The 9,013-nt window shown below is 39.8% G+C and overlaps 1 pseudogene; it reads right to left on the bottom strand.

Moving 5' to 3' along the window:
* Positions 1–1,487: 1,487 nt before the first annotated feature.
* LOC127089255 (uncharacterized) lies at positions 1,488–1,587 on the bottom strand (annotated as a pseudogene).
* Between the last annotated feature and the right edge of the window lie 7,426 nt (positions 1,588–9,013).

The following is a 9,013-nucleotide window of genomic DNA, read 5'->3' as shown; positions in this document are numbered from 1 at the left end:
CATGTCTGGCTAATTCGCCTAGATATCGGTATGTAAAGTAAGCGAAATAAGGGATCAAGACTAAGTCGGTCTAATTAAACTTAAAATTAAAATCAATCTTTTTACGGTCTCAATTTACAGGTTTAATAACAAGATTTTTTACAAAAGTAAAAGACATAAAGAAGTTAAAATCAATAGAGCGAGAGTTTGAGGTTTTAACTGGACAGTGTAAATTAGGCATTAATTCTAGATCAGGGCGAGAGCAAGTTTTAGAGTTAATTAAATTCTGACCTTTTCCAAAAAGTATTTTTAAAGATTGAATGTGAGGACGAGAGTTAAGCATTCGGGTTTAATTGTATAACCTAAGTCAACAGAGCGAGAGTTTGAGATAAGGGTGTTTAAAACGGTCAGTGTTTTCTTAAAAAGAGTTTCTGCAACTTTATTACTTTCAAAAAGTGGTTTTTGACTTAATTATAAGTGACAGCTACATTAACATAAAATCATGGTTTATTCAACAGAGCGAGAGTTTGAGATAAAACCTTTAATCAATAAAGTTAACTGAAACGATTTATTTTAAAAACCAAGAAACCGAAAAAGAATTGAGTCCCTAATTACGACGAACTGCATACCGATATCCGCTTTATTAATATTTAATCTAGATCTTAGTTTAGTTTTTAGCTTCGCCCCCCAAACAATCAACCATTATTCACCTTAGCTTTACGTAGTAACCTTAGATAACGGTATATCGATTCATAAGTCCCTGTGGGATCGATATCTTTTAAAACTACGCGATAGAACTGTGCACTTGCAGTTTGTACCCCAAATTCGACTCATAAAGTCGAGCGATCAAGTTTTTGGCGCCGTTGCCGGGGACTTTTATTTAATCGATATCGTAACTCTTCCGTTACGCTGTAGAGACTAAGGTTTCTTTTTCTTCTATTCTTTCTTTCGTTGATTTGTATGCCACGCACTCGCTCACAAGGCGAACCGCTCTATCTACGAATCAACGATATCGAGCTATATCTCCGAGTCTTACGACGAATTCGGGAATATCGTGCTGCAAACAATCTTCCTCCTATAGAACTTCCTGATTTCAAAAACCTTTTTCCTTCGATAACCGAGATGGCAGAACCAGCTCGTGCTCTTAGAGATTACGCCGCTCCATCGCAAGATGAGCCGCATTCAAGTATTGCTCCGCCCGCAATCGAAGCAAACAACTTCGAACTTAAACCTTCGCTGTTGCAGGCTGTGCAACAGAACCAATTCTCTGGAAATCCTACCGAGGATCCAAACCTTCATTTATCCGTATTTGTTCAATACGCTGATACTGTTAAAGCTAATGGTGTCACTTCAGAGGCAATTCGACTTCGTCTTTTTTCCTTTCTCATTAAGAGATAGCGCTAGAAGATGGCTTCAATCTCTCCCTTCCAACTCAGTCACCACATGGAACGAGTTGAAGAAAGTTTTTCTTGCCCGATACTTTCCGCCAAGCAAAACAGCTATGTTAAGAGCCCAGATAAACGGATTTAAACAGAAAGACAACGAGTCTCTTTTCGAAGCATGGGAAAGATACAAAGACATGATGAGACTTTGCCCACACCATGGTTTGGAAGACTGGTTAGTAATTCACACATTTTATAATGGTCTCTTATACAACACAAGGTTAACAATAGACGCAGCTGCAGGTGGTGCATTGATGAACAAACCTTATGCTGATGCTTACCAGCTTATCGAGAGCATGGCCCAAAACCACTATCAGTGGGGAACCGAACGAACAACGGTGGAAAAACCTCAAACGAAAACTGGCATGTACGAGATAAGTAACCTTGATCACGTTAACGCAAAAGTGGATGCTTTGGTCCAGAAAATTGAAAGTTTAAACGTATCACCTCCAGCCGCCGTGGTTGCTATAACTCAGAATTGCGAGGTCTGTGGAATCCAAGGCCACACTCCTACGGACTGTCAACTCTTGACAGGAATCCAAGCAGAGCAAGTAAACTATGCTCAAGGAAGCCCCTACTCGAATACCTATAACTCAAATTGGAAGAACCATCCAAACTTTTCATATAAGAGTAATAACGCTTTGTACGCACCTGGACAGTCTCCAAATCAAGCCCCAGCTATACCTCCGGGATATCAGAAACCGAACCCATCCATGCCTAACAATAACGCCCCTAGGAAATCCAACTTGGAAATCATGATGGAAAACTTTATAGCTTCCCAACAACAAACCAATAAAGATTTCTTAAACCAGAATGTACACACTGGCGAACAACTTAAACAACTAGCAAGCAAAGTAGATGCCTTGGCTACCCATAACAAAATGCTGGAAACACAAATATCACAAGTAGCCCAACAACAAGCACATACTGCTGCCCCAACTGGTACATTCCCTGGACAGCCTCAACCAAATCCGAGAAGCCAAGCTCATGCAATTATATTAAGAAGTGGAACGGAAGTGGAAGGACCGTCTGATCCAAGGATAGAAAACCGAAACCCTAAGAAATCAACTGAGGAAAGTGAACCTAAGGAAAAGGAAGAGATTAATAAGGAAACCCTAGAAAAGAAGGAACCTTATGTACCTCCACCACCTTACAAACCACCTATACCTTACCCTCAAAGGCTTGTTAAAACCAAAGATGCGGGCCAATTTAGAAAATTTGTTGATCTCCTTAAACAATTAAACGTTACAATTCCGTTCACCAAAGCTATTACGCAGATGCCCTCATATGCTAAATTCTTAAAAGAAATCCTTTCTAATAAGAGGAAACTTGAGGATAGCGAAACCGTTACACTCCCTGCCGAATGTAGCGCTATAATCCAAAACATGCCCCCTAAACTCAAGGATCCAGGTAGTTTCTCTATACCCTGTCACATAGGAAAATTTGTCATCGACAAAGCCTTATGCGATTTAGGAGCCGGATTAGCGTTATGCCTTTATCCATATGTAAGAAACTGGAAATGGGAGAATTAAGACCAACCAAAATGTCTGTGCAACTAGCAGATCGTTCCATCAAATATCCTGTAGGAATCCTTGAAAACGTTCCCGTACGCATAGGTCAATTCTACATTCCCACTGATTTTACAATTATGGACATTAGAGAAGATGATATTACACCCATTATACTGGGAAGACCATTCTTAGCAACTGCCGGTGCAATCATAGACGTAAAACGAGGACGACTCACCTTCGAAGTAGGTGAAGAGAAAATTGAATTCATTCTTTCCCAATTCTTGAAAGCACCTGCAATAGAAGATACATGTTACTTCATGGATATCATCGATGAATGCATAAAAGAAGCAGAGTTAGGAGAAGACAAATCATCCGACTGCCTTGTAGAAGACAGATCTAACCAATGTTTGGCAATAACACCGGATCCTACGCAATGTCTTAACAAACCAACCCCTGACCTGAAAACACTTCCCAAAAATCTGAGATATGAATTCCTAGACTTAGAACTTGAACGACCTGTGATAGTTAATGCAGACCTAGGGAGACTCGAAACAGAAAAACTCTTACATATCTTAAGGAAGTATCCAACCGCACTAGGGTACCACATCACCGATCTTAAAGGAATAAGTCCTTCTATTTGTATGCACCGCATCATGTTAGAAGAAGACTGTAAAACCTCTAGGGAACACCAGAGAAGACTAAATCCGATCCTGAGTGAGGTAGTAAAGAAAGAAATAACCAAGTTATTGGAAGCAGGTATTATATATCCTATATCTGATAGCAAATGGGTTAGTCCTGTGCACGTTGTACCAAAGAAAGGAGGCATAACCGTTATTGAAAACGAAAAAGGGGAAACCATAACTAAACGAATCGAATCAGGATGGAGAATGTGCATTGATTATAGGAAACTAAACAAAGCAACCCGAAAAGATCATTTCCCTTTACCATTCATTTACCAAATGTTAGAACGATTAGCAAAACATTCACATTTCTGTTACCTAGACGGTTATTCAGGCTTCTTTCAAATACCAATTCACCCTGATGACCAAGAAAAGACAACGTTCACGTGCCCTTTTGGTACCTTCGCTTATAGACGAATGCCGTTTGGTCTGTGTAACGCCCCTGCAACCTTTCAAAGATGCATGATGGCAATTTTCGCCGACTTTCTCGAAAACATCATGGAAGTATTTATGGATGACTTTTCTGTATACGGACAAAGTTTCGAAGAATGCCTTGAAAACCTGGAAAGAGTTCTTGAGCGATGTGTAAAAGTAAACTTAGTACTTAATTGGGAAAAGTGCCACTTTATGGTACAAGAAGGAATTGTTTTAGGACACATCATCTCGAACAGAGGAATTGAAGTAGACAAAGCCAAAATAGAGGTAATCGAAAATCTTCAGCCCCCAAGAACCGTGAGAGAAGTACGAAGTTTTTTAGGACACGCCGGTTTTTACCGACGATTCATCAAAGACTTCTCTAAGATAACTAAACCTTTAACCGGACTGTTGATGAAAGATGCCGAATTCATATTCGACGATAACTGTTTAAAAGCATTTCAAACGCTTAAGCAAGCATTGATCTCCGCACCCATAATGCAGACACCAGACTGGAATGAACCATTCGAAATAATGTGCGATGCTAGCGATTATGCTGTAGGTGATGTGTTAGGACAACGCCAGGATAAAAAGCTTCACGTTATATATTACGCAAGCAGAACCCTGGATGAAGTGCAAATGAATTACGCCACTACCGAGAAAGAACTCCTAGCAGTGGTATTTGCGCTAGATAAATTTCGTTCTTACTTGGTTGGAGCTAAAATAATAGTTTACACTGATCACGCTGCTATCAAGTACCTTTTAACAAAAAAGGATGCTAAACCTAGACTCCTAAGATGGATCTTGTTGCTACAAGAATTCGACTTAGAAATCAAGGACAAGAAAGGAACTGAAAACGTAGTAGCAGACCACCTCTCTAGACTTGAGAACCTTGAACCGGAAAGAACATCAATTAATGATGATTTCTCGTATGACAAACTTATAGCTACTTTGGAAGAAAACAACTCCGACATGCAGGTAGAAACCACCTTAGCTATATCTGCCACACCATGGTACGCTGATCTCGTCAATTATTTAGCTGCCGGAATAGTTCCACCTACTCTATCTTACCAACAGAAGAAACGATTCTTCTACGACATAAAACACTATTACTGGGATGATCCCTTACTTTTCAAAAGAGGCTCCGATGGTATTTTCCGTCGATGTATACCCGAAGAAGAGGTAGAAAATATAATCCAACACTGCCACTCCGCTCCTTATGGTGGACACACAAGTACATCCAAGACCTGCTCTAAAATCCTACAAGCCGGCTTTTATTGGCCAACTATATGGAAGGACGTACATACAGCTATTAAGGAATGTGACAGATGTCAACGCACGGGAAACATATCTAGACGTGACGAGATGCCGCAAAAAGGTATTTTGGAAGTAGAGATCTTCGACGTGTGGGGAATAGACTTCATGGGACCTTTTCCATCCTCTTTCGGTAACAAATACATACTCGTGGCAGTTGACTACGTATCAAAATGGATCGAAGTTGTAGCATCCCCAACAAACGACACCCGAGTAGTAACTAGACTCTTTAAGAATATAATATTTCCGAGATTTGGCATCCCAAGAATAGTAGTCAGTGATGGTGGATCGCACTTTATATCCAAGGTACTCGAAAAATTATTATTTAAATATGGAGTGAGACATAGGATAGCGACACCTTACCACCCTCAGACCAGTGGACAAGTGGAAGTATCTAACAGAGAAATCAAGCAAATACTAGAAAAAACGGTCGCCACTTCAAGGAAAGATTGGTCATTGAAATTACCAGAAGCTTTGTGGGCATACCGAACTGCTTATAAAACCCCCATAGGGACGACCCCATTTAAGCTCATTTATGGAAAATCCTGTCACCTCCCGGTAGAATTAGAACATAAAGCCTATTGGGCTATTAGAAATCTGAATCTAAACTATAAAGCCGCCGGTGAAAAGAGAATCCTTGACATAAATGAATTAGAAGAACTCAGAAGAGACGCCTATGAAAATGCCAGAATCTATAAAGAAAGAACAAAACAATGGCATGACAAGCGTATATCAAGGAAAATCTTCAAGCAAGGCGACGCAGTCCTTTTATTTAACTCTAGACTAAAGCTATTCCCGGGAAAACTACGATCCAGATGGTCAGGACCTTTTCATATCACTAACATCTTCCCCAGTGGAGCAATAGAAATCAAAGGCAAATCCACAGAACCGTTTACCGTAAACGGACAACGTCTAAAACACTATCATTATGCGGAAACCAATGGAGATTCGCAAATCCTACACTTAGACGAAATGCCCCCAGGACCTACAGATTATACTTAACAGTTTCTTTGTCGAGCTTGCGACATTTAAACAAAGCGCTTAGTGGGAGACAACCCACAATTATTTTCTTATTCTATTATTATCATTTTCCTATTTTTTTTCTTTTTCCTAAATTATTCTTTTAATTTCTGTTTAGTATTAATTCCTGATTTATTTTTAATTCAAAAAAAAAAAAAAGAGAAAAATAATATATATATATATATAATAATAATTTTTTCTTCTTTCGGCATTTGGCCAAATCCTGACTAAAACTCATGTTTTCTTTTCTCTAGCTAACACTAACCAGATGGGACATTTTGATCGTATGAGTATCAAATTCAGAGGAATGGCTCAGAAACAAAAGTTTGAAGAACTAGCCACCAGAGAGATGCTACCTAGTTTATATGCTGATGATTGGGCTATGACTGTCCTTGGACTTAGACATAGTGTCCTGTATTTGCTGAACCAGATAGGATGGGAGACATCCCCTATCCTGAGACATTTCACCACCTACCGGAGACTCACACTAGAATTCCTTAGCTCATTAATCTATCTACCCAGCCATGGAAAAGGAATTAGCAGAGGTTTTACCCAGTTCAGAATGTTAAATATGGAGTACCAATTTAATATTAGAGACTTTACCAATCTTTTGGGTTTTCCTACCTCCTTTGACACATTCACAGTAAGCCAGGAAGAACTTTTTGAACATAGAGAACTTGAACACTTTTGGGGTAAGCTGACTGGAAATGATGAGCCCGAAGAACATGAGTTTCTCTCTGGAAACATACACAACCCGACTTTTCGCTATTTCCATAAGATCCTGACCCACACTTTATTTGGGAAGAAGCCAAATAGTACTTCAGTTTCACGTGATGAACTCTTCATCATATTTTGTGCTTCCCAGAACCGTCCAGTAAACGGTGCCACTTTTATGTTAGCTAATTTGGACCACCTTATCCAGGATGAGCGAGCACCCATTAGAATAGGCGGTTTGATAACTATGATAGGTAATGCTATTGGATTACGTCAGCCTATGCTTGACCTTAGCCCTTTTTGTGGCATTACTACTATGAGTATACCTTTCCTCTTCAACACTATGTTTATAGCGAACCTTGGGACTGATGAGTTTGAGCTTATTATTGATAACCAGGTTCTCTGCCTATTCACCATGCCCGATCCTAGGACTAGCATTCATAACCGCAGTAACTGGCTCTATAACCTGAACGAAACTCCCACTCCTGCTGGATCCACTGAATCCATCCAGGACTATGAGATTTGTGATGACTATGAGACTTATGATGACCAGATCCCTCATGCTGAATCTGACCCTCAGACACCATCCGGCTATTATGATATTGACCCTCCTCCTCAGCCTGTTCAGACCGAAGAATCAGCCATATCCGACCTCCGGCGTCATATGCCCGGAACTGATTATAACACCGCCATTGCAGCTTTGATGTCAGAACAAGACGCCCTCAGAGGAGAATTTACTAACATGAGACACGAAGTTCTAGGATACACGAGCAGTATGACAAATCAGTTTCACGAGTTGCTATACCGTGTTAACTCTTTTGCTCCTCCAGCCAGAGATCGTACAGAGGGATAGAGTTTAGTCATTTTTCTAAGTTATTTAGTTTTAAGTTAGATTATTTATTAATGTTATTTGAATTCATGTTCACATTTATTTCTCTTTCATTTCATTGTTTTCCTTTCCTGTATTACATTATGATCACTTTATTGAAGCTGTTTATTTAATTTTATTATGCAAAAGCTATTATGCTCTACTGTTGCTACCTATGACTTATTATTATACAAAGAAGATTAAGCATGCACGATAAATTAAATTGCAGAATAAACCAATCATAAGCAAAGCAAAACAAAATAAATAACAAAAATAAAATCCACGCTACTGAAGCCTTGCCAAAATGGAATGTGTGACGAGCGTCACACAAATCCATAACGGACGGCACACCAAGTGCCTGTTACGAACGTCACACTCCTGTGACGAGCGTAACACCCTTCAGACTAGTGAACGTTAAGGAGCCGTTGGAGACGAACGTTACACCTTTTTATTTTTTTTTACCTTCCCCATTAATTTCCATTCAACCACACTTAATTACTTTTCAACCACTTCTTCTTTCCAACTTCCAAATTCTTCTCCTATAAATACCCACCAAACCTTCCTTCATTCACCACAAACCATTGTCTCCTATCCAATACATTTCTTTTCTTTCCAAATCACCCCCTCAAGATTCATTCATCACAATGGCGGGAAATCAGAATTTTGGAAATATCATCTTCCGATCCGAAGATGAAAATTATCAAAGGGAGCAATTCGAGCGTTTCCAACAGCGAGGCGTCGTTTCCACCAGGTACCCCGATTTAACTTGTTTACAACAATTAGGATTACTCCAAGGTATCGAATGGATGCTCCGTCAAGCCAACCTAACCTTCCTTTGCACTCATAATCAACCCACCTACCCATCCCTAACCTTAGAATTCTTAAGTTCATACGACTACACCACTCCCGCCGGTGAAGACGAATTTTTAACCGGTACCGCAACCTTCCGTATGTTCAACACCGAGTACTCCTTAACCCAAAACCAATTGAGTACCATGCTACATTTTCCCATAGAAGGTCTGCTACACCCCAGAATCCCTCCAAACTCAAACTGGAACACAGTTGGCGTTT

The sequence above is a fragment of the Lathyrus oleraceus genome, chromosome 5 (assembly GCF_024323335.1).
Source record: "Lathyrus oleraceus cultivar Zhongwan6 chromosome 5, CAAS_Psat_ZW6_1.0, whole genome shotgun sequence".
NCBI lineage: Eukaryota > Viridiplantae > Streptophyta > Magnoliopsida > Fabales > Fabaceae > Lathyrus > Lathyrus oleraceus.
The sequence above is the reverse complement of the archived record's forward strand: the minus strand, read 5'-3'. Positions and strand labels throughout refer to the sequence as shown.